This window comes from Zalophus californianus, chromosome 3 (assembly GCF_009762305.2).
Source record: "Zalophus californianus isolate mZalCal1 chromosome 3, mZalCal1.pri.v2, whole genome shotgun sequence".
Lineage (NCBI taxonomy): Eukaryota > Metazoa > Chordata > Mammalia > Carnivora > Otariidae > Zalophus > Zalophus californianus.
This window is the reverse complement of record NC_045597.1, coordinates 125,399,423-125,426,306: the sequence shown is the minus strand read 5'-3', so window position 1 is coordinate 125,426,306 and position 26,884 is coordinate 125,399,423. Positions and strand designations below refer to the sequence as shown.

Here is a 26,884-nt window from a genome sequence, read left to right as displayed (position 1 = left end):
AAGAGGACTAGAGACAAGTTATTGAAAAGATTTGATTTAGTTAAGTAGATTAGTGGATTAGTTGAGTGGATTTAGTCAAATTAATGGGTCAGAATACACGAGAAAGAAAGTATTGGTGCAGCTAATGGGTTTTAAGGTTGATTTAGTAGTCTCTTTTGGCAAGAAAAAATTAATTGCTGATTACTGTAATTATCTGAGAGAGAATATGAGCATTACAGGTATGCATAATGATGAAGGGACTTGATCGTGCCCACCTGTTGTCAGAACCTACGTGACCCCCCACCCCAAGCAACAACAACAACAACAAAATGGAAGATGGAGATTCATCCATCCATGAGAAGTGAAAGCAAAAAAGGGTATTGTTCATTCATAGTTGCTTAACCCTCTCTCAGGATATTATAATCCTTGTTGGTTTGGTTCCTTTCAAGTGGGCCACTCTCCTGTTTGTCTTAGAGTGACTCTAAAATTAAGTTTTCTAGTTCAGTTATGACTATTTAATGCTTATTACTAAGAACAACAACTTGCTTGAATTAACCCATACATAAAGCCACATATACTTGTGGGAAAGGTGTTTAGCATGACTCAAATTTTGTGTCAAGAATATTTTCAAGCTTGTATGTATAACTCCAGGAAATTCCATGAGGATTGTGAAGGCTTTCAGGGGTCTATGCTACCTTGCTCCTGGGGCCTCCCTTCTTTTTGTGAAGGCAGAAGTAGGAAAGTAAACTCCCAGATCAGTGCTTGTGTCCTTAAAATACTTCAGGGAAATAACAAAGTATTATTCTTCAGGGAAAGACTGGAGATTCCTGGTATATGAGATATTTACATACTCAATACCGTATTATTTGCTCAATCTCCACAATGGCTAGTTGAAAAGTGAGGCATTCTATAAATAGTGTTGTGTGGTAGGAGGGAATTGGGGAGTAGGGGGAGTATGGGGAAGGGGGGGTTAACCCTCACACTTCAGTACTTCTAATATTCATTAGATTAAATCATTCAAACCACATAGCACTTTCCCTCAGATGATGATTAATACAGCTGATGTACTTGCTTGAGTGAAGTCTTTTAAAGCTAGGTTATCATTTCATTACTATTTTATTAGGTGCTAGTGCCATTGATTGATGGATACAAACAACATTAATTGGATCTTGTGCTCTATGTTAGGCCAGGGCTTACAGAGATGGAAAAACTATATAGGTGTTGCTGTCAGGTCGCTTATAGTCTAGCAAGAAGGTATATGGCCAAGCAAACATTAAACGGTAAGATAATTGCTGTAAAGGGCACTTCATATTTGCAGGACCCTGGATAACTTACCTCTTCTCTCTGAATTTGAGGTGGAGGAGTAAATAAAAGAGGTCAGATAGGAATTTAAAAATAGGCTTTCTTTGTCACTAATGGATTGGACAATGTGACTCAAACCTGAGGCAAATAGGCTTTACTTCCCCCTGAATCAACCTCATCTGGTAGTGGGTGGAGCAGCGGCTCTTTTTAGTGACGACAAGGAAGCAGGAAGCACAAAGGAGAATGTGGGTTGCTTGTGGGCAGTCAGGTCCAGAAGGCTTCAAAGAGCCTGGCTCTCTAGTAAGGAGTGTGGCCTTGTATCCAGTTTCATCACTCGTGTAAGTTGCTCTCTTCCCATTTGAGTAGAGAGAAGGGATGGAAGCCATCCCCTCGAACTATTTGGTTCAGGGTTTTAAAATTTCCCTTTGACCTGAAAAGCTTGCCTTTTGGGTGCTATGTGTATAGCGGTCTGCTTGTCAAGGGAGTGGGAGGGACAGAGGAGCTGGTGTGCGGGGAATACAGACGCGGAGGAAGAGGATCTGCCTGCTGATGCTCCCTAGGCCTTGGGAGAGAAGTTGTGGGATGAAGTGGGTACACGATGCATTTTCCAAATAGAAACCTATGTGAATCCTAGGCCCCCAGTTGTATGGCAAATAGGGAAACATTTGTCTGTCAGTGGATGTCGCTCTGCGTCTGTGCCCTCAGATAAAGAATGCGTGCATACTGGCGTTATAGCAGTGACTCCAGTAACTGATCACACATTTATGCACACACAGTGTGATGCCTATTTCCTTTGTGGGGAACCCTCATGATCCTTTTGTGATAACTGTGTAAAGAATTTTCTTCTAAAGAATGAAATCATTTTTTATGTAATTTTAGATTGAAATGCAGTAATTTATCTGCAAAAGACTTTTGCATATGTGATAGAGGCTGGTCCAAAATAAGTAACAGATGTGTAGGGCTCCACTGAAACACAAATATGTGCCAGGCATTCTTTAAATATGAAAATTTGCCATTCTAAGAGATGTGTCAGGAATTTAGCCTTTTATGTCGGTCTAGTTTTATTTAGTCATGAGCAAAATATGATAGAGAAAGCCCCAGTGAACGTCTCAGCTCAAGCTGGGAAGGCAGGGGTCCAGATTGTCTTTTGGAAAATGCCAAATGTGAACTCCAAAGCAAATGTAGGCTAGAAATCAATGATGGTGGCCAAGTATTAAGTAACGTACTGCCCCAGATGCCCATGACCCATTCTTATTCTCTGCTCCTTGGTCGCTGAAATTATTTAGTAGTGTTAGGAACTTGGGATGCTTTATGTGCTGAAGTCTTGAATGGATAGTCCCAACTTTAACTAACTAGTTTGTTGGCAAGAAGACAAGTAACTGGTATCAGACCTCAAAACACAGGCTAAGCTTAGAAATAGGATTATTAGAAATGTTTACCACAGACCCATTCCATATCCTGGAAATAAGTCTTTAGAACCCTCTGTCTTTATAAAACTAAGTTTCTTGAGTTTGCCTCTTCCAAAATCGTATAATGTATTGGCAGATCTACTTTTGAACACAAGCATATTTAGAGAATATGAAAATCTTACTATATTTTATTGAAACAACTGTTCGGTTTGCACAGATGTGTACTTGAATTCGCCCTTTTCAAAATGAATTGAGAAAGCATAATTTTTGGAAGGAGTCAGCAAAACTTTACTTGCTTAAAATACCTATAACAGGCATTTTACGTCCTCATTAAAACATCTCTCCTCAGTCCTGTTTAGTGAAATGGTCTGCTGTATTGCCTGCCTGGGGAGACTGAGTGATAAATAAGCAAATTAGAATTCTTTTTCTCTTGTTTATGTGAAAAAGAAACATCAGGGGCATCTCCACCAAAAGTCGCCCAGGAAAGTGAAAGAAGTTTGAGAGATGTGGCAGTTGCGGAATTAACTGTGTAATGTCTTTTCACTAAATTTTCAGACTCTTCCTGCTTCCACTGTGGATCAATTTAGCAGCAACGCTGCTCAGATGATAAGGATTAATTTTCTGTGACCTATTTTCTTTAATCTCTTTATGACCTTAAAGCTTCCCCCCCCTTTTTTCTTTTTCTTTTTTTCTTTTCTTTTCTTTTGCCTATCTTTTCCACTTACTCTGCCTGCCTTCTACCTTGCACAGCCATGGGTAACTTCAAAGCAATTCTGTCTGATGCTAGGTTTTATTACATGGTGATTCATTCCACTACATAAAACACCATTTGCTTATAAATGTTCTCCCCCCGAAATAGGGGCAAAAAGAGTCATTACAATTTTTCTCATGTTTTTCTTTCCAGGGAAATGTTTGGAAGAGGAAAAATGTGGATTCTTTACATGCGGTGGCATATTTTCTGTGGGCTATTTATAATTCACATTTCTCCCCATGTACTTGAGATAAAAGTCACTTTTTAAAAAATAGAAGCTCTAACTTTTAAAATACAGAAATCAATAGTCAGAAATTCCTGCAAATAAATTAGCACAGACACTTCACTGTTCCTTGTTCGAATTCTCTCTCCATGACCCTTTTTACTTTTAATAAGTGCTCCAGGATACTTTTCGCCAAGTCTTTCATTCTTTCAAAGATTGTTATTTTTAACACTATCAACATATCCACTGTAAATGTAATGATGACACGCACGTGATCTACACATAGGTTAGGCGACTAAGCCCTAAGAATATGTTTAAAGGCAATTTTAAGTTAAATACCTACATACATCCATACTTGCTAGCTGGTAGGTTAGTATGTTGAAAAAAAAAATGGAGCACTTATAAACACTGAAAATAACACAAAGCCGTAGCCAGACTGAATTTTGGACATGGATAATCAGAACAATCTGTAGCCCGTCTGTGGCTAATGGGATGTTTCTCCCAGCTTTGTCACCATGGCAAATACTTTATAATACACAAACATTTGTAGTGCTAAAAATCCACCCACTCTTGTTGAAAGATGGCCAGGTTTTGTAAAATTACATTCCAGCTAGTGCTACCCTGCTGATTTTTCAGATAAGTTCTTTCTGTTCGCCATTCATGTGCTTAACAAAGGACCAAAGGGGAAAAATATATCTAGTTTGTAAACATTCATTGCACTTTCATAGTTCAAGCACCTTATAAACACATGGTGAAATTTTGTGCGGGCCAGATTTGGGGTAGGGAGACTCTCTAATTTGCAGTGGTGGGGTGGAGAGGGGAGATCTCTAGGTCTTTAGTACCCCCCCCAAAACCCCATCATTCTTCCAAATAAACATATAATCAAAGTAAAAAAAACAGCACATTTGTGGAACAAATACACCTCAAAGGCAAGTCTCTTTGTCCCTTCAACTATCAAACTGCTGCCTTAAGCAGTTATGGAGAGTTTGGGGTATATGTCTTTATAACGAATGCCTTCAGGGCCGGTATCCCATTGAAGTGGTAGCCTACTCCAACTTCCTCTTTAGCTTCTGGAAGCAGGGCCAGGAGCATCACATGCATGGGTCAAGAGCATCCTGGTTCCTTTCTGACCCTCTTCGGTCTTGCCAAGACAGCAAAGTATAGCACATACTCCAACTCATTCCTTTGCTTAGAGGGAGGGGGGAAGAAAGCCTTGGTAACACTCCATTGCAGAGCCAAATTAGAGCAAACTGTCATGCGGCAATGCCAAAAAAATTCAGAATACGTGTGACTGGGGAAAACAAATGTAGGCAAAACAGTCTTTCCCACAAGTGGGTGGAAGAGGACGAGTCCCAGTTTTGAAAGCATAACATAGGTGTATAGTGCCAGGAAGGGCCAGTCCAAATATTTACACGCAGTAGTTATATATGAGGAAAAGCTTAACAGAATGCTTGGGGGAGAAAAGAGAACACGAGTGTTACTGGAAGCTCTAGGCACAACACCGGTTTGTTGGCGACCTGTTTGAGTTTTACAAGCCTGTTTATACTGTCTGTTACCCCAGCATCATCTTGCTGCATCATATGGTCTTTCCCAGAATCCCACAGCATCAGGCGGGAAGGAAGGAGACGAGAAGACGAAGGCACCAAGACAGCCCAATGATGAGTGCCTCCTTACGGAGAATGACTCTCCCTAACAATTGCTGTTAATTTTAGGGATTATTAACCTTCGATAGAACTAGGAACATTTATTTTTAAAACTTGGGCTTTGTAGAATCAAAAGATGCCCTTAGATGTGGCAATTCAAAGTAGCAATTGTTTGCTTTAGTTTTACTTTGGAAAGCATTTGGATGCTAATTCAGAATTTGCATTATTCAGTCATTGCTAGCGCTTAAGAGAGTGGAGGCAAAAGACCATCAACAAAACTTGCAATCATGTTTTCCCTGTGTAAAATGCTGCATGTCAAATAGCAACCCCAAAGGGTTTTGACTGGCTGTAGCTTTTTAACAAAAGCAGAAAATAACCTTATTTGATTTCACACTTATGGGCAAACTTTTAGACTAATAGTCATTAGCATAATGAAGACTTCTTAGGAGAGATGATTCAAGAGTTGTGTTTTTTTTTCTTTTTCTTTTTTCTTTCAAGAAAAGATATTACAGTAAAATAGGAAGTAAGTCTTGATAAATAGCAAGAATTTTACTGTGAGTTTAAATATTTATTTTATTGCCCAGTGCAAAATATCTAAGTTCTTGATATTTCTAACAAGTTAAATACATACCCAAAGTAGGTTCTACACAAGCAACACCTGGTGATTGAAGTTGCCTTTTTAAATTGCAATCTTAACAACTCTCAAACAGAGATAGAAATACTACCTTCTATTTTGTTTAAAGTTCATTTCCTGTCTCTAGGATATTCACTGACCTTTCAATGTTAGCCGGTTTGCTTTTTTACTTTTTCCTGTGAGTCTTATTCCCGTTCTCATTGACTTCATTCCATTCCTGACCTCTCTTCCCCTCAAGAAAATTAAATGCAGCCCAAAACATATTGGACCCCAATTAGTTTTACAACTCTTCTTAGCTTCCTACTACTTCATTCTTTGGTTTGTTACATGTCATTTGGCCATACACATTCAACCTTCACAAACCTGCGCATTCACATACACAACAAACTTTTTCTACATTTCTTATTTACTTAATAGATTGCTTTTCTACATTTCTTATTTACAAAATTTAAAATCCCCTTAGGCTTGTATCAGAAATTTCTCGGTAACCCTTAATTATATCAGTTTTATTCAATGTCATTCAGGTCCTGGAAGCAATATCTGTTCTTATGGATATTTTTCTATCTATCGTATTTTTATTAAAACCCATAATAGACTCTATTTTATCTTCTCCATAGATGAGTGCATTAAAGAAGAATAGTGCGAGTAAAAGGGATATTTTTATGGGACATGTCCTGGGATCACACGTTGAATGACTATAAATAAACCACATATGATTCTGTTTCACCTAAAGTGTTGAAGAGGACAGAGCATTCTTATCTGTGTGATGAGATGATTTGTAATCTTCTCTTCTTCCTTAGGGCAACTAAGTGCATGTGTAAGCTTGTTTGTGCTTCTAGAAATGTCTTTAATATTTCCCCGAACTCCACCACAACATTTTCAGTGAAAAATGGCTCTGCAGTTTGTTTCATCATGCTAATTGAAATGAATTATTATACCATACAGAAAAAACCTTCTTCTCTTCGAAATTAGACTTTGCAGATATATCTGATTTACCTGCAATTGGATTACAAGGGCAAAATAATGCTTCAGAGTTATCTAGTTAGAAAAGGAATATGCATCTTAGCAAAAAAGAAGTTAATGAAGAAAGGAAGCCTTACAAAAATGGTATAAGTTCATTCTTACATTTAGATACATCGGTTAGGTATTAAGTTGAAACCATTGTATGAGTCATATTTTTAGCCTTTGGTGACATTAAAATGGTAGTTAATTAAATTAAGATACACTTCTCACCCATTCCACATTCATAAGCCTCTCGCCAAGGAATGTGCTTTTCCTTCCTATTTTTCTTGTGATTTGTGTTACCCTGAGAAAAATGAGACAGTACAGTTCTGTGGTTTGCAGGGTACTGTTGCTCTATTATAATGCCTAACAAGTTCAATACATAAAATTGCCTCCAGGATTCCTTTAGTCTGAATCTGGGGCTAATAATCATGGCCGTTCCCCATGTGCTGACGACCCCTACTCCAGGCTTGCTTCGTTTAAGTATTTCCCGCTCCTGACACTCAGAAGCCCTCGTAGAATCTCTTTCTCCAAACATCTTCAAATCCTCTTGGGCTCTGTGTTTACACTGCATTACCACAGATTTTTAAAAACACACTCAAATGAAAACAAAAACAAAACTCTGGATGGGTTCCACTCTGAAAAGCAGAAGTGCCAGGAGACAAATTTTGACACCAGTGGATGCTGGTGTTTCTTAATTTCCCTGCACGTGTGGGCTAGGGTTCTAACTCTGGGATCCACGTCCCCCTACACCCAGCAGCCCTCAGAAAACCTCTGCCCAGGCCCCTCCCTTTCTCCTCACATTCCACTCCCAGCATGGCCGCCTTCACGTCCCAATCCCAGACTCCTTTTCGCCTCACCCACTTATACAGCACCTGTGTGGTGAAACCACCCAGCACCGTTTATGATATTACAGAGGAGAGTTTTCCAAGCTCTGACTCTTCAATGCATAAGTGGTCTTGAAACCAGTTTTGTGGGTCCCGATCCACTTACTATCTTCTAACTTTTTATTTTGAAATTAGTACAGATTCACAGGAAGTTGCAAAGAATGCACAAGAGAGGCTCCGTGACCCTTTACTTTCCATCTTGCGTGACTGTAGCACGATATCTAAACCAGGGACTTGACATTGGCACAATTCTGTTACTCAGATTGCATTACATTACAGATTTTGCAGTACGTGAATTTATTTGAGTGTGTATGTGTATAGATCTATGCAATTTTATCATATTGTGTAGACTCGTGTAACTACCAACTAAATCAAGATAATTACAGAAGTAAAATTAGTCTTGAAAAATGTCACAGCTGTGGGATGCCTGGGTGGCTCAGTCGGTTAAGCGTCTGCCTTCCGCTCAGGTCATGATCCCAGGGTCCTGGGATCGAGCGGCATGTTGGGCTCCCTGCTGGGTGGGGAGCCTGCTTCTCCCTCTGCCTGCCGCTACCCCTGCTTGTGCTCTCTCTCTCTCTGTGTGATAAATAAATGAATAAAATCTTTAAAAAAAGAAAATGTCACAGCTGATCAAGGTAAGAATTGTTCTATGAAGCTGTTGTTTCCATTTTACATTCATTTATATCCATTTTCACACATGTTACATGAGTGTATATAAAGCTATGGCATAAAATGTGTAAATATAATGTATAACATAAAATATATTTCTTACTCTTGGGGATGATCAACACATTTTAAGAGCCACTGTCCTAGATCCTTGCTACTCAAGGTATGGTCTATGCACTGACGGCATCAGCTCTTCGGGATCTTGGTAGAGATGCAGAATTTCAGGTCCACCCCCAAACCTACTGAATCAGAATCTGTATTTTTAAGCAGGATCCTCAAATGATTTGACGTGTACATTGAAGCCTGAGAAGCACCTTCCTGGCAGATACTTTCACTGAATCTGCAAGAGGGTAAAATACAATCTCTGCATTTCATTGGGAGCCGAAATGAGGGCTACGACCTTTGCAAAGTTTGAATAGAGACCTGGCATCACAATTGTTTTTCCTTGCCTGCTTTAATAGGAGATGACCCTTGTCAGAGTCCATAGAGCATGGCTGCCGCGGAAACGGTGACAGAGTTTACATCGGCAAGTTCTTTATTCTTTCAGGATTTTGTAATGCTTTCCATCAGCAGCCAGGGCACAAAAAAAATCTGTGGTCCTTTTTAGTTTCCACAGAATAGTGATGTCTGTGGAGGGAGTTTAGCCCACAGTATTCAATAAAGGTGGTTGAAAGCTCACTGTCCCCTGCCTGCTTGGTGCTCCTACCACACAGTGTTATTTTTCCTTCTCTTTTCCAGGTAGGTGACCCAAAGAATACATATGGGGAAAAATAAGAAAACAATGTGGCCTTGCTCATTAAGGTTAGAATCCTGTATTATGTGTCCATGATTCCTGAGGAGCTCCCACTCTGTGAGCTTCATCATTCTTTATGAGATTAATAAAATTATCAAATATTATTCTTGCAGCGTCTGTGCTTTCATCTCAAAAATAACATGCATGACAGCAATTCCAAGTGAGTAGCGCTTTCCAACATCCTGGTGTTTTTGTAGTGGGAAAGCCGGGGTGGGGGGAGGGGGGAAGGGAAGGGAGGTTTTCGAATGACAGTCATCTAACTCAGATTCATTCCACCAACTCCTAGCTACTGTTCTTGAAGTAAGGCTAATTAATGTAATTAACACACTTCAGGCAAAATAACCCACCCAAATATTAACAGAATGTCTTTCATAAGAAAAAACACAAAATGTGTTTCTGTCGTTTTATTTCTGCTTAAGGAGGCAATATTGTGAAGGAATGTGAAATCCTTTAATTAGACACAATTTAAAAGCCAGACAGAAAATTGAGATGCTGAGAATTCTACCTTGAGAAGCGATATTCATACTCAAGAGCATCAGACAATGTGCCACACACAGATGCTTTACAGTGAATAAGGTGATCTCATCACACCAGAATATTACTCTGTTATAATAACCACATTAAGATAAACTTCGATCACAGCTAGTTATAGCTTCATAATGAGATTAAAAGTCGACCCAGGTAGATGTCTCAAGTTACATTTAAACAAGAAATTCTGATTCCCACCCCCACCCGCATCCTAGGTACTTCTTGTATGCACATACATTTTCCAGTTAGGAGAGAAAGCAGGAAGCTGATGCTAACGCTGGATCCAGGGAGTGCTCTGAACACGGAGCTGAGATTGCACCTGTCTCCGGACCTATTGTACGTTACTGGAAAGCACACAGGCCTGGGAATCACCAACCAGTCTCTAGGCCTGACTCTGTAGAGATTACCAGAGCTTCCCAGGGTTGGTTTTTCCCATTCTTGGCCCTGGTCTCCTTACTTCAAAATGAACAAGTTGGTCCCTATGGTCCCCAAATTTCTTTCCACCCCTGATATGTTGCTATTTTGTTCCATTGTTCCAAATAATGCAAAGAATGTAGAATTTTAAGATTTCAAGATCATCTAGGGCTCAAAGACCCTCAGGCCATGCGGCCCTCCTATCCCGCTTGAAGACATCCAGCACTCACACCCAGATTACCAGCCCATCCATGAACTGAATCTCCCATCCTGCAAAACCATACCTTGCTGAGGCTCACATTTAATGCCTGGACCCCCAATTAGTGATTCGAAAGACTTCCTATAGTCTTGTTAATTATCAGTTATCAAATGAATATCTTGAGTGTCTACTTGCCACCCCGCCCCCAGCACACAAGCTACCTGGGAAGTATTTAAACCCTGGGCCTTGTTCCCATCCCCCATGTTAAATAGATTTCTTAAATAAAATGGTTTTAGGTTTTAAATCTTTAACTGCTGGCAGAACTAACCAATTTCTAACTAGTCTCAAAGGAGAGTCTAATAACCCTTTAAAAGTAAACGTGGAACTTAATTTATTCTCAACTGTGCCGATTTTTTCTTTTTCGGCAGATTTTTTTCCTGCTTTCCTCACCATGTTCCCCGCCCTCTCCAAACACGCATACTACACCTACAAAGTAAGGTAGAATTTATGAGATCTCACTTGACTTAAAAGTGGCATCCTCATAAATTAATGATATAATTATGGTACTTGGGACAGTCGCTATGGACTTATTTGGAAAGAAAGATATTTTAGGATTTTGCCTTTCCCTGAGAGATTGCAGCTTGTAAGTCACTCTTTAAAAGCTGTCGGGATTTATTGTCTTTTCCTTAAGACCCTGTGCTAGGCTCTATTGTATGATATTATGAACTGCGGGTGTTCAATAAATAGCTGACAATGATGAATGACAATGAGTCCGTGAAATACTTGGTGGCATCTTCAAGTGCCAAATATTACACTTTCCTAATGCTGGGACCTTAACTGACATTCAAGGACAACCTGTTATACCAGATTTTTACAGCCCATATAGCTACTGGGATTTTCTGATCTATCTATTAAAGAAAAAGTTAAAATTGGGAAGAATATTTATTTCTTATAAATAGCTGGGGTATTGTTTATAAGGGTGAATCATTTGGCTTACTAATATTTCTACTTAGTTATATGATCAAAATGTGTTTGACTGAATGCTGAAATATTTACAAGTATAAAATATTCCAAGTATACAAGCATATTGAAAAGTAGAGAAAATAATATAATGGACCCCAATGAATCAATCGGTAAATCTAAAAGATTTTAGCAGTTTGCCATATTTGCTTCAGATCACTTTCTAGTCTTTTCTTTCTTTAAAAAAAAAAATCCAACTAATGTTTCACATGCTTCCATCCCTTTTTCCCACAGCCCAAGATAAACATTATCCAGAAGTTGATGTGTGTGGCGGACACTGGGATACCCAATCCAGATGCAATGCCCCATTCTGATCACCCCTCAGATCTCATCTGGTGAGAGTTCTATGGAAGAAGGCTCCCAGTTGACAGCCTTACTTGGGGAGAGATGGGATTAGGGTGGTAGGCAGATCATGTAGGATCTTGTGGGCTATGTTAAGATGTTTGGATTTTTTTTCCTAATTGCAATAACCATATCCTGTTGTTTTTGCTAAAGGAATTGGTTTAGTTGTGGAAGCCACTTGAAATTTTCATATGCTAGCTCACAGAATAAAGTCTCACCTTTTAGCTTGAAATATGGAGCCCTTTTTGAGCTGCACACTCTTAACCTTTCCTACCCTATACACCCATCCCTCCTTTGCTGGCCCCCACACCTACATCTGTCAGACTGATCTGCTGATTGTCCTCAGAAGACAACATTCTTCATCCTGCCTTTGTCCCAACCCTCCCCACCTCCCATTTCCCATGGCCTGGAATGCCCTTCCCCTGCCTATCAACACCACTTCCCCCTACAAGACCCAGCCAAAGCTTCTATCCCATGAAGCCTTCCCTGACCACCCAAACTCAGCAATTTTCCCTCCTCTAGATCAACACTCCTATTTGTTATCTGTCCTATTGATTCTTGGTAATTTCTTGTCCCAGGGGAATGAGGCGGGGACTTGTTTCTCTAAAAGAGTCCATGTGGAGGCAACCTGGGCAGACATGCCCCTTGTAGTAGGTGACTTCTACCACTTTTTGAAAAACCGAGGGCTTAAATGCTGTAAAAATAAGGTGGGTTGAGTCAGGCCAAGGTAAGGACAGAGGCAGATGGGGTTTTATATCCCTAAGTGTAGGAGCAGTATTCAGTATTCCTTCTCTGAGGAGATTATCTGTTAAGAGTGTTAAAGGTGGAAAAACTGAACAACAAACCTCCAGTTGGAACCATGAGAGCTCAGGAAAAACTGGTTGTTGTGCTGCAGCTGGAGCTGCCCCTCCTGATGGAGGAAGCCTCATCTCCATTGCCTGGCTGGAGACTGAAATCGGTCGTACCGCTGAGGCCAAGTGCCAGTGTTGGGGCCATGTTGTCAGGAACATCAAACAAATAGAAAAAAGGAAGTCCCTTCCCCCCCTCTGCTTTCTGTTCTCCCTCTGGTGCAGTGGCTCTGACACCTGCTGGTATGTTAGAGTGACCATTGGGAGATGTTAAATGGTGATATCTAGGCTCCCCAGACCACTTGAAAACTATTCTCTAGGTATGGGCCCAGTCATCTTTAGGTTGCAAATGTTCCCAGGGTATTGTGATGCAGAGCGATGGTTGCAATCCACTGCTTAGTGCCTCCTGTTGGCAGAACCAGGTGGCAAAGTTGTCTGGGAAAAGGGTTTTTCAGAAACAGAATCCCAGCATCCCAGAGTAGAATGCAGAAGGATGGATTTGAACCTGAGAGACAGTGGTCATGGCACAACATCCTTCTAGATAGGAATAAGGTTATGTTTTAATGAAAAACCCAACTTCTAAGACATGATTTGGAAGATCTGGAATTAGGGGAAATGGATATCACACTGAAAGACAACCTGGGTTCCCATGGAAAAAGTGGAGCATCGAAGGACCCTTTTCCTAAGCTTTATTATGAGCAGTTAAGAGAACATACTGGAATCAGTCTTCATGGCTTTCCATGTCAGCCCCGTCCACTTACTATTCTGAGACCTTAACATTATTTAATCTTTTGGTCCCCTACTTTCCTTATCTGTAAAAGGAATCAAAAATAGAAACAATTTCACTGGTTTGTGAGACTCCAGTGAGATACAGAATGGACAGCATTTGGCCTAGTTTACAGCATCCAGGAAGCCCTGAAAAGTGCCAGACTTTCACTCTATGTTACAGAAGGGTCAGGCTCAGTGGAAAGTGACGGTCTGCTGGGCACATTTCTGTGCTCCTAGAGCAGGGTAACTCTTCTACTTCCTGGTTGGAAAACTTAGTCTGTGGGTGGGGTTCTGTGATGGGGAGGATGGGTGTCACAGAAAGGAGTCCTGGAAACAGGTGGAGCGACTAATGAGTTTTGGCCTGAGACGGTGCTGGGTGCATGTTGAGGAAGGATAGTGCAGTCAGCAGTTAGAGGCATTTTAGAAGGCTGTTTCCATCTCGGGCCCTTGCACTAGCTCTTCTCTTGTCTGAGATGTGTTTTCAAGGATGTATCCTTCTCACCATTCAGGTCTGAGTCCTAATGTCACCAGCTTCTGGAAGGAGGCTTCTCTAACCACCTTATTTAATGTTATTCCTTATTGTTATTCCTCTTGTTATTCTCTATCCTTTCTAAATTTTCTTCATGGGATTTGTCATTAACTGATATTATCATATCTATTTATTCCACTCCATGAGATTGTAAACGCCTTAGAAACAACCTAGAACAGTGCCTGGCACCAATAAAAAACTTAAACTAGAGAGAGGAACTCAAGAGTCGTATGGCTTGCAACTCAGTGGGAATGACAATCATGTCCCAACTACATATACACAGAGCACTGGCGTTGGCGGCCGAGGGCAGAACAGACTCCCCAGGGTGGTGGTTATGTCACTTTAGCCAGACATTCATTACCCAGCGGCCTATTCTGTCACCAAGCAGGTATGACTACTCCATCTGGGAGGATGCCTTCCCACTCACTACTGCCAAGGCCAACAGTTTGATCTCAGAATGGCTCAGCTATAGCAGTAGAGGTTTAGCCATGGTCCAGAATATTCCTCCAGCTTTACTCATGAATCACTTAGTTGTGCTAACTTACCCCAACCAATTGGTCCTCCAGTATTCTTTGTGGCCTTCCTACAACAATACTATCAACCCAAGATCTTTCTACCGTTGGTCCTGGGCTACTAATGAGGAATCAATGATAGGTCAGTTCTTCCTGGAAGAGTAGGTGAACAGCGAAGTTGACCACATCGCAAGGAATGAGGCTACCAAACATGTAGCCTGAGAGAGGTAAGGGATTTAGAATAATCTCTCTTGAGGAGTCAATAAACCTGGTTACCCTTGGGCCATATGTTGGGGTTTAGTCATTCATTTATTTACTTATTCAGCTGGCATTTGTTAAGTACCTACCACATCCCAGCCACTGAACTAGATGTTAAGAACCAAGAGGAATTTTATTCCGTGCACTTCCTGAAGCTGAAGTTTATTGCTACAAGGGCTATTCTTTCCTCAGTTATACTGCAAATGTGTCTGTACATATGCTCCTAGGACCCGGGTCTAGCCTCTCTTTCAGTTTGAGAGATTCTGTCTTTGGAATAGATGTTCTGTTCTGCTGTGCTGAGTTTTCTGTGGTCCTGGGCGAGTTGCCTTGGAAGGGACTTAAGTTAGTCTCTTTCCTTTGGCTGCCACTGTGGAGAAAATTGTATCAATCCTTTCCTTTTCACAGAAAAAAATAGCTTCCGGTTTGGGCTATAAGATGAAAAATGGATCTTCCTCTTTTCAAACTGGGCAGACATGATTATTATGATACTTCTTTGTAATGCTATCAAACACCACCTGTTCAGTGAGCACATTAGCATTTTAAGTATATTTTCTGTTAGGAGAATATGACGTCTGAGATATGATACAGGGATGTGTGTTTCAGTTATCTCTAGCGCATTTAGATAGCCAATAACTGTAATCATAAAGAAGAAAAACTTCATACTTAAAAAAATCATACCCCACAAAACTAGACAATCAAAAGGATGAAATCTCACTCACAGAACCTTCCAGAAACTGATGAAAGCTAAATGACAAGGTATTTCAATGAAAATGTCAGAGGGAACAGTATTCCATTACTTTCATTTAGGATAAGCTGAATGAGGCAGTTTCAATCTGAAGAGGAAGAATATGGGCTGCCTGACCAAAAGTAAACTGCCTCCCAGAAAAAGGTACTGGGAAAAACAAAGAAAAAAAACAACAACTTATTTTGACTTTCAAAATACACTGATCTGCAATGTTTACTGTCAAGCAGAGTGGTCTTGGTTATATGCAACTAGCAATGCATAAAGCAGATACAAAAGCATGTTCATAGGGAGAAAACACTTAAAAACAGAGAAGTAGCAAAAAGCTTGTAACTCTGACCTCTCGATTATTCCACAGAACATTCCTGGCATAAATATTCATGGACAAGATCCATGGACAAGATCCCAGCAGAGAGGGGTCTGCCTTGGCTGGTGGTCAGAGAGTACTCCAAGAACATAAATGAGTCCTATGCCCACACCATAGTACCTATTTGTAGGTTTAGCCTAGGAAGGGTTGGGAACATCTAATTTTTCTAAGTTGCAATAAATATATCTATCAAGGGACCTCTAGGCACAATAAAGTCCATAGAGAGTATGCATACTGGACCCTGGGAACAGTCTTGTCTACTAAGAATGTGGATATCAACCAAAGGCTTTGCTATCCCTCTGCAGACTGGCTCAGTCCAGCTAAGCCAGCTCTCAGCTAAGCTATTAAAAGAAAGTAGATGAACCTCTTAAGGCCGTCTACATTTGTTGCTCGTCAGTGGGGAAAAGGATTAGTAAAATCAACTGAAGAAAAAAGAATCTTTATTTATGATTTTTATAAAGATCTCTAGCACCTTACAGATGATTATTTTGCCCAGCTGAACTGAAATCTTAGTAATGGATAATCACTCTGAGGAAATCAGGGAAAATCATAGCATTTAAAGTCTGAAAGACAAACATGCCTTGGAAGTTATAGACAGTGTATGGTTCTGGAGAAATTATAGACTTATCTCCACAGACACCATTTTTTTACACTCCAGGATGGTGAAGAAAAAGTAGAGATCTTACCCTCTTCTCTCCAGAGAAGACTTGTTTACATTCCGGAGTAAAGGTCTCTCTCCCTCTCTGAAGGGGAAGATGAACAAATGTGTGAGCAACCTATAAGAGCCCCAAGTTTTATAACTTGAGGGTTCCTCTCCTGTGATGAATTCCACTGCATGTGCAGGGTGACCTCAGGCTTCATTGAATTGCTCAGTGGGGATTAAAACTCATGATTAAGATGTCAGTGATTAATAAATTGTTTGTCTTCTGATCTAGAGATTTTGTGTTTCCTGTTAAAAAATGTAGCTATGTATGTGTGCATATATGTTATGTATTACACACATACATGCACATACTCCTGTGTGCACACATACACATATTACCCAAATAGGACATCACCATCAACTCTTAGATTGGAAAGAATAATGATTCTCAAAGATAAAGTGCCTCATGAATTGACATGAACAACTGGCCTATTCCTTGTCAAGATGATTAATTTTATGTTTCAACTGGACTGGTCCATAGAGTGCCCAGATAGTTGGGCAAACATTTTTCTGGGTGTTTCTGTAAGGATGTTTTTGGAGAGATTAACATTTAAATCAGTAGACTGAGTAAAGCAGACTGCTCTTCCTGATATGAGTGGGCTCCATCCAATCAGTGGAAGGCTTGAATAGAATAAAGAGGTTGACCCCCAAGCCAGAGAGAATTCTTCCTATCTGCCGTCAAACTGGGACATTGGCTTTCTTTTGGTCTCTGCACTCAAACTGAAACATTTGTTCTTTCTGGGTCTCAAGTTTGCCAGCCTTTGAACAGGAACTACACTACCCTATTGGTTCTCCAAGTTCTCAGGCCTTTGGACTCAGACTGGAACAAAACCATAAGGTGACTCCAACCTGCAGATGCACCCTGCAGATCTTGGGATTTGTCAGCTTCCATAACTGTGTGAGCTGATTCCTTATAATAAATCTCTCCAAATATATACACATCCTATGGGTTCTGCTTCTCTAGAGAACCCTGACTAATACAACTACCATGAAATAAAAGAAATCCAGTCAACAGCAGGTTCACTTGCTTTATGTTTATGATGTCCCTATTTCTACATACATCTAGGGATTAAGGAACACATACAAATACTAGAATCCTGGGGTGCCTGGGTGGCTCAGTCAGGGTAGGGTGTGCAACTCTTGATCTTGGGGTTGTGAGTTCAAGCCCCATGTTGGGTGTGGAGATTACTTAAAAATAAAATCTTTAAAAAAACAACAACCAGATATTAGAGTCCTGAAGAAAGTTGCCTGTTCTTGGGCACCTGGGTGGATCAGTTGGTTAAGCATCTGCCTTCAGCTCAGGTCATGATCTCAGGGTCCTGGGATTGAGCCTCACGTCGGGTTCCTTGCTCAGTGAGGAGTCTGCTTCTCCCTCTGCCCCTCCCCCGCTCATGCTCTCTCTCTCTCTCTCTCTCTCTCTCAAATAAATAAAATCTTTAAAAGGAAAGAAAGTTGCCTGTTCTCCTAAACCTGTCCACACCTCTGTGAATAGCCCTCCATTAAAGTCTCTTTATTTGAACCATTTGGGACAAATTCATTTGGGCCATGATACATCTCATTCTAGAATTCAATGGCACAATTAAGAAAGAATAATGGATATATGAATGTTCTACCAAATTCACAAAGACAAGAGTGTTGTCTCCATTTAAAATGTAAAAGTCACAAGAAAATTTCACTTCCATCCTAACAATGAATAAAAGCCTAAAATGGTCAAATAATCTATTCAGTCATAACTTTTCTTAAAGCTATCAGAGCGCTGAGGTCTCCGAGGCAGCACACATGAATACACATGAATTATTTCACCTTTGGCAGAGCGTGGGAGGAGGAGGTAGCCCCCATAGAAATGAATAAGAAAAGAATTGGCTACGATTTTTATAAATTCCTAAAGGCAAATGTGGGCTAACATATCAATTTACAATACCTGGAAGCCCCAGACATAAAGGAAGCTCACACCCAGTTTCAGAGTCTTCCTCTAGGAGCTCAAGAGAAAAACTGGGGGGAGGGAAGGAGACTGGAGAGACCTCCCCTCAGGGGTATCACTTTGCAGGATGTGATTTGTTGCCCGTTTTCCTGCACCCTTTTTCATGTAAAACAAAAACCTTAAGTTGCTGGATAGAGGCCGTGGTCTCACCTCTAAGGCCTCTGGCGGACAGATAACAAATAAAAGCCATTTGCTTCTCGACAACATGTCTTTGAGTGAAGACAACTTGAACAATACAATAACATTTCTGTGGAAAAAAAAAAAATCCAACACCACCCCAGAGCAAAACTATATTTCTGTATGTCTATCTCTATGTATATAATATGCACCCAAACTGAACTGGTAATTATAGTTAACCTTTATGGAGGAATGTGGAATTGGTAGTGAAGGGGGAGGGGGCTTGAGTTGCACTGGTGAGATCCAAATAAAGGCTATAATTTAGTAAATAGTATTTGACCAATGTTAATTTCTTGTTTTTGACCAATGGACCATGGTTTTTATATAAGATGTTCACATTAAGGGAAACTGGGTGAAGGGTATATGAGATCTGTACTATCTTTGCAACTCTCCTGCAAATCAAAAATTATTCCAAACTAAAAACTTCATTTAAAAGAAAAAAACTAAGCTAGTACAGACATGAGATGTTTAATGGAATTTTTAAAAAGTGAGTTTGAGATGAACACATCATGATTATCTGGAATTATCTTCCTAGTTATTGCAAAACCTTTACCAAAATGAGACAACTTTTTGGAAAGTTTATAAGTCAAGGCATTAAAATGACAACAATAATCAATGAAATGTTAACTGTTTCTTTTAGAAGTATTTAAAAAACATACTAAAAATATGAAAATTTGAAGCTATGAGACTCAGTCTCATGGATAATAACCTTAATGTTAAGAAAAATTATCTTTTTCCTGAGACTTAATGGCAATCCACTTAATGGAGAAGCCATTCAAGGAGTCTGATGGAGTTTTTTAAGTCAATTTATGGTTCAGATGAGTTTACCATATAGCTAGTGACAGCCATGTCAAACAAACAAGCCAAAACACAAAAACTAAATGAGAAAAAAGATAACATTAATTTTTGAAAACTGATAAATGATTTGGAAATTCTCAAAATGACTTGATGAATAATTTATGGTACATGTCATGTTACTTGATTAAAAATAGTTTTGCCTTGGGGCGCCTGGGTGGCTCAGTCGTTAAGCGTCTGCCTTCGGCTCAGGTCATGATCCCAGAGTCCTGGGATCGAGCCCCGCATCGGGCTCCCTGCTCCGCAGGCAAGCCTGCTTCTCCCTCTCCCACTCCCTCTGCTTGTGTTCCCTCTCTCGCTGTGTCTCTCTCTGTCAAATAAATAAATAAAATCTTAAAAAAAAATAGTTTTGCCATAAATACATCATCATCATATGGTTATGTTTGAAAAAAGGGGGATTATATTTTTAATTGTATTATTTTTACTATAATTTATATTATAGAACTGGTTTCTAAGTATTTTGAATATTAACTCTGTTTACAACCTTTATATCCATTTATCTCGAAGACAGTTGGAAATTGGATTTCTAATCCTAACCATGTGAAACTTTTGTTTATCACTGAACCTCAAGGGCTATGGTGAGAATTGCAAAAATATTCTGGTAACAAAATTGATTAAAGATTTAAAATAAACCTGTATTAGATAGCAATTTTAGCAAGAGAGACTACCATAAAATAACATAGTAAGTATTAAAATCAATTTCTAATCCAACTTTTTGGAAGTTGGAGACTAAGGGAGAATAGAAGCTCTTTGGTAAGCATGGCACAGCAGGAGCCAATTCTTCTGCTGTAAGACCAAAGGCAGGAAACATAAGGAAATAATAACGATTGTGTGGTGAAACCAATTTAAATTTCTTTTAATAAAATTTTGTACCCAAATCTTCAGCCCTTTATGTCCCATCTCCAGAAATGGCTCTGGAAAGAGCCAAGATAACAAAGCAACATGAATGACATGTATAATACAACTAAGAAATCATTTTACATCAAGAGCCAGATTCCAATCATGCAATAAAAAAAGTCAAGAAATATACTGAAAAAATTTGAAACTTTTTTGAATAGAAAGAAAGAACTGCTCTGGTTGGCTGGAGATGGCTAAAGGAGCCCACCTTCTTTATACAAACTCTTGAATAGTAACTTCCATTTTTGTAGGAACTCCATAGATCCTTAGGAGAACCGATGCCGTAAGAAATTAATCGATTGCACAAGGCAACATAGCTAATAAATACAGAGCCCTGAGTTTCAGTTCAACTTGGGAAGACTCCAAATCTCGTGTTCTTTCCTCTACCCAATATTTTCAAACTGGCTTCTTATTAAAATCAGAAAACTCCTAAAACACACTGTTGTTCATGCTTACCTCAAGATTCTAATTAAATTGGTCTGGGAGGAGTGCCCTTTCTCATTTGTTTTCCTTTTTGCTTTTTTAAAAAGCCCCGCATGGGACACCTGGGGTGGCTCTGTTGGTTGAGTGGTCGACTCTTAATTTTGGCTCAGTTCCTAATCTCTGGGTCATTGAGATCGAGCCCAGCATTAGCTCCACGCTCAGCAGAGTCTGCTTAAGATTCTCTCTCCCTATGTACAACCCCACCCCCACCCCCGCTTTCTCTCTAAAATACAATAAATAAATCTTAAAAAAATAAAAAAGATAAAAAGCCCTTCAGATGATGCTTCTGTACAGCCAGGGGAAGAACCACTGCTCTATGTGTGCTGACTCTTGAAACCCAAAAGCTGTGAAAAAATTCATAGTAATATTATGGGCATGCAGTTTTCACATTTGGTTGTATGTTATTGAAGAATCAATGAAATAGCTCATTTTGATCAATTCAAATACCTATACTGAGTTGAGGGATTTTCTTTGTTTAGAGCTCATTCATTCAGTTAATCAGAGAAGGTTTTCCTTGTTAGTAATTATGGGGTTATAGCTTAAATAACAGAAAGTGTGATCATTGGACTTGAATGGCTTTTTTGCCCTAATAGGATGATAATGATTAAGGGCTAATCTAACACCTGCTATGGACTTTTCATCAGAGATTGTCAATGAATACCATCAAGTCCACAACTAAAACAGGACTTCCGTGTAATAATCAGATTAAGAATTTGACCCTTATAAAAGTCTATTAATACCACATATGTAGTATTTACAGAGACCTTACTCTGGCAGACACGGTATTAAAAATTTTAGCGATTACTTGCTTACTCCTCCCCACATCCCTGCGAAGTAGTATTATTACTTTTATTTTACACAGGGAGTTCACACAACCTGCTCAAAGTCTCACAGCTGGAAGGTGGAGCCAGAATTCAAACCCGGGTCAGTTTGACTTGAAAGCCAGTGCTTTTAAATCTTGATTTTTTTTTACTGGTGAAATATCAAACATGATATGAACGTAATAATAACCCTTCGATGAAGTTTAAAATGGGAGAACATTTGTGCATCATCCCCTTCCTCCTGTTCTAGCTGCATGTAGCTGCAAGAACTAAAAACTTTCCATCTCTATGAGAATCAGCACAGAATGTAAGGTCGGAATCGCTCTGCTGTTCTGGCCAGAATTCCCAGGTGAGTCCCTGGGCCACTGATCCCCAGACTCCAGCATCAACCCCACACAGGTCCCTGGGATGCTGTGTGAGGTCACCTACCTGAGCATGAGCATCAGATGAGCAAAGCTCCAAATTATCTGCTCTTCCTCTCTGCCTCCACCCCCCCACCACCACCAACTCTCCTGTCTGGTGTACCAGTCCCAAGTCAGGCTTCACCAAGGGTAACTATAACCTTTAGGTGTGGTGACTCACGTTTTTCAGGGGGGACATCCAGCTAGCTGACAAACCATTGCTGGCTCCTCTCTCCCACAAGTTTGTTAGAAAAAAATCCTAGCATGTTTATGTTCGGCAGATAAAATATAAGTTGCCTAGTTAAATTTGAATATCATATAAACCAGAATGATTTTTTAGTTTAAGTATGTCCCAAATATTGCATAGGACACACTTACACTAAAAACTACTTATTTGCCTGACATTCTTTTTTTTAAAAGATTTTATTTATTTATTTATTTATTTATTTATTTATTTATTTAATTGAGAGAGAGAGAGAGCACGAGCAGGGGGAGCAGCAGAAGGAGAGGGAGAAGTGGGCTCCCTGAGGAGCAGGGGGGCTCGATCCCAGGACCCTGGGATCATGACCTGAACTGAAGGCAGATGCTTAACTGACTGAGCCACCCAGGGGCCCCTTACCTGACATTCTAATTTAACTGGGTGTCCTGTACGTTTATTTGCCAAATCTGACAACGTTAGCACACATAGTCACCAAGATCAGGCAGGTCTGAGCATCAAGGAAAAAGGAGATGAAAAATCCACTCTTGTCATAGCAGAATACATACAATGAAGGTTCTAATAGAAAACTTGACTTTGTAACAGAGTTTTCTTGTGTCCGTGTCAAACTTTTATAAGCATCAGTGAAAATTGGCTTAATTATCTTAAAGTGATAAAACATGCCACAATTTGTCTCTCTCCTTTATACCTTGATGACCCTTATAGTAAAATTGTTTTACTACATCAGAAATGCTTTTCTTGTGCTTTTCTCTCTGACTGCAACCTCAGATGAGTTTTTCTTTTCTTTTTTAAATTCTATGAGACCTAGAACCAGAGGGTAAAGAAGAAAAGTCCTTGACAGCGCCATTATCAAAATAATGTATTTATGATATGTAATATAACAGCAGTGGAATTTGTTGTCTAGAAGTGCTAAGAGATTTTAGAGCAGTTTTCTAATTCTTGCAACATTCCTTTGCAGGGACTATCACTGTCTGGATGTTCCAGATAGAAAAATGTAAGTGCAGATAATTACCTTCTTTGTCCAAACAAGAAATTTGGGACACCACGTGTTAGCCACAAGCTCACTACAACCTCCTCTGCCCCAGGAACTTAACTCCTGGCTTCCCAGCCTCATGAATCCTTGTCCAATTGTTTAGAGTTACTAAACAGTTAATGTAACCAAAAATTAAAAACCGAAAAAAAATCTGGTGATTTTAGAAAAGTGTCATGACTATTTCATAACTTGTCAAGTTCCCACGGGGAGGAGGGAAGAGAGTGAGAAGAGCAAATTCAGCACTTCTTTGTAGTTCAAATATAAAATGTGTCTTGCCCTCAAGTGACTCGTGAAAAATAAAATTAAATCTGATATATGCAAACTAGCACTGGTTTTTCAGGCTGGATAAATTGCAACTTGTTTTTCCTGACACTATCTTTCCATCTATTACAGTGCTCAGCCTTCCTTCGGCTTGGCTAGGTGACAAGTGGTTTGAGCGTCCATACTGTTTTTGATAATGTGTTCACGTGACTCTTTCTACTGTTCTAAAGTGCAAATGTCCCCAAGTCCATAAGTGGCACATAATGTTTCACAGTGAATCGGGGCTTTCATCAGGAAGCCAATGACCCAAATTGGCGTGTTTGTGAACATAGTCCATCTACACGAGCCTTTTAATAAAGGAGGCCTTTGGAGGTGCTGGGGGAGGGGGGTGGATGGTGCAGGAAAGAAGTATACCGCAGACAATTTACTGTGTAAGCATGAGTCTTTTCAGCAGGATCCCTGCACGAGAATTACCCGTAGACTGAGTAAATCTAGAGATTAGTCTGTGGTGTCTTTTGTGTACTAAAATGCAGCACATTTTTTCCAGGCCTAAGCCCTTTCCTGAAAATGGGTTTCTAATATTATGTCTAAATTCCTTGTTCACTGAACCTATAAGGAACTTACGGAGCAATGGAATTAAAAGATTAAACCTCCAGCCACTTGTGCTAAGTCTTTAAATACCTTATGGAGCCCAGTTTACATAGCAACCCAGTCTACAATGGGAGTTGCACAACTCAGTTGCTTTTGGAGAGTCTTAGAGACTCAGGTGTTAGGAGAATTTTTTCTGCCCTGCGTTCCTATTGCAACCACAGGCCCAGGGGCATTAGAGTTCTTCCTCGTGCACAGCGTTAAGGTTTCCCACACGGCTGTACCTAGTTAAGCTGTGTATAGGTTTCATTTTAAATATTACCCGGTGACCACGCATGATCTTGGCATGGAAATATGGTCCTCTTCAGACATCATGGGCAGCTTCCTGAGTAATCTCATCTCACAGCGTGTCAGAACTGGATAGAGCTTTAGAAATAAATACATGCCAGCTAATTTTTATAGATGAGAAAAATGAGGCCTAGAAGAGTTAACAAGAACAAGAACAAGAACAGCAACAACAGAACAACAATAAATAGTAGTAGTAATGACTAACATTTGTTGAGCACTTTCTCCATGCTGGAAACAACTACTCTTCGTGCATGATTTTTTTTTACTTCTCACCGCAGGCCTGTGAGTTCTGTGTTAATATTTTCCTTAATACGTGCTTTTGTACCACAGCCTTTCCTTCTCTCCTGGGGCGGGGGTGGGAGGGGGGGATCATCAGTCCAGCATGTCTTCCCTCTCTCTCCTATATGGTCACTTATTAGCCATCCATTAGATCATGCCCATTAGAAGGCAAGCATGGTGTTATTTCTTCTCCTTGAAAGGACTAAATAACAGGGGTGCCTGGGTGGCTCAGTCGGTTAAGCATCTGCTTTCGGCTCAGGTCATGTTCCCAGGGTCCTGGGATCGAGCCCCACACTGGGCTCCCTGCTCAGCAGGGAGTCTGCTTCTCCTTCTCCCCCTGTCCCTCCCTCTGCTCATGCTCTTTCTCTCTCTCAAACAAATAAATAAAATCTTTAAAAAAGAATTAAAAAAATAAAAGACAAAACAACAAAAGAAAACAACAAAGCCTTCTCCTTACTCTAGTTCCCTTACTGACTACTGTCCTTTCTCTTGTTCCTTTCTGTGGAAAAACGCCTTGAACTAGCATTCAGCTCAGCCAATTCTTCTCAGCCCATTTCTTCCAGCTAGGTATGTGCCCCCACCGCTCTGCACAAACCCCTCACGTGCAGGTCATCAGTGGCCTCCATCCATGCTACTAAAGCCTGGGGCCAACTTTCAATTTTCATCTCACCTGACATGACCAGCAGCTTTTGACAAAATTATAGCCTCCTTCCCTCATGTTTTACCCACCTGGGATATTGCCCCCATCTAAAACAGAGTTTGGCTCCTGGTATCAACTCAAAAAATATTTGTTATATTGGGCCTCCCACAAATTTTCATATGTTTTGGTTAGATTTTCATTCAATTCAAAATATCTTCTAATTTTCTGTGTCTTTTTCTTTGACCTAGGAGTTGTATAGAAGTGTGTAGTAGGATTTCCAAGTATTTAGGGATTTCCAGATAGCTTTCTGTTATTGATGTCTAGCGAAATTCTGTTGTGGTCAGAGAATATACTTGGTATAATTTTAGTTCTTTCCATTTTTTTGAGATTTGTTTTATGGTCTGTCTTGATGAATGTTTCATGTGCACTTGAAATGAAATGTGTATGCTGCTGTTATTAGGTGGAGGGTCCTATAAATGGCAGTCATGTTGAGCTGACTGATACTGTTGTTCTATATCCTTACTGATTTTTCTATCTCTTTGTTCTATTGATTATTGGGAAAGGAATGTTAGAGTCTCCAATTATTATTGTGGATTTATTTATTTTTCCTTTCAGTTCTGTCAGTTATTGCTTCATGTATTTTGACTCTTTGTTGATACACACATAAACACTTAGTGATATTACGGCTTCTTGATAATTGACCCCTTCATCATAATGTAATGTCTCTCACCCTTGATAATATTACTTGTTCTAAAATTGACTTTGTCTGATATTAATATAGCCACTGCAGGTTTTTGAATAATTAAATGTGAATAGTATATCTTTTTTCATCACTGTACTTTTAGCCTACCTATGTCTTTATATTTAAAGTGGGTTTCTTGTGTAGCATATGGCATACAGTTGGATGTTACTGTTTAATTCAATCTAACAATCTGCCTTTTAATAGGAACATTTAGTCATTTCATATTTAATGTAATTATTGATATAGTTGGAGTTAAATTTACCATCTTTTCATTTGTTTATCTCTGTTCTTTGTTCTTTTTCCCTCTTTTCTTGTCTTTTTTATTATTTAAATATTTTTTCATAATTCCATCTTATGTCCATTTTTTAATTTTTCTAGTGATTGCTTTAGGGTTTACAATATCCATCTTCAACTTATCACAGTTTACCTTTGGTCATTATACAACTTCTCTTTTTTTTAAGATTTTATTTATTATTTATTTGAGAGAGAGAATGAGATAGAGAGAGAGAGCATGAGGCGGGGAGGGTCCGAGGGAGAAGCAGACTCCGCTGAGCAGGGAGCCCGATGCGGGACTCGATCCCGGGACTCCAGGATCATGACCTGAGCCAAAGGCAGTCGCTTAACCAACCGAGCCACCCAGGC

General features: G+C 39.8%; 1 long non-coding RNA gene across 1 annotated transcript in view; it reads left to right on the top strand.

Annotated features, from left to right (window-relative positions):
- LOC113919170 overlaps positions 1-23,414 on the top strand; it is a 57,298-nt gene extending 33,884 nt beyond the window's left edge. Inside the window, exons 3-6 of the long non-coding RNA XR_003518871.2 lie at positions 9,235-9,297; positions 9,403-9,449; positions 11,685-11,785; positions 23,310-23,414. This is a non-coding gene — a long non-coding RNA (uncharacterized LOC113919170). The remainder of the gene's footprint in view (positions 1-9,234; positions 9,298-9,402; positions 9,450-11,684; positions 11,786-23,309) is intronic.
- Positions 23,415-26,884: the final 3,470 nt, after the last annotated feature.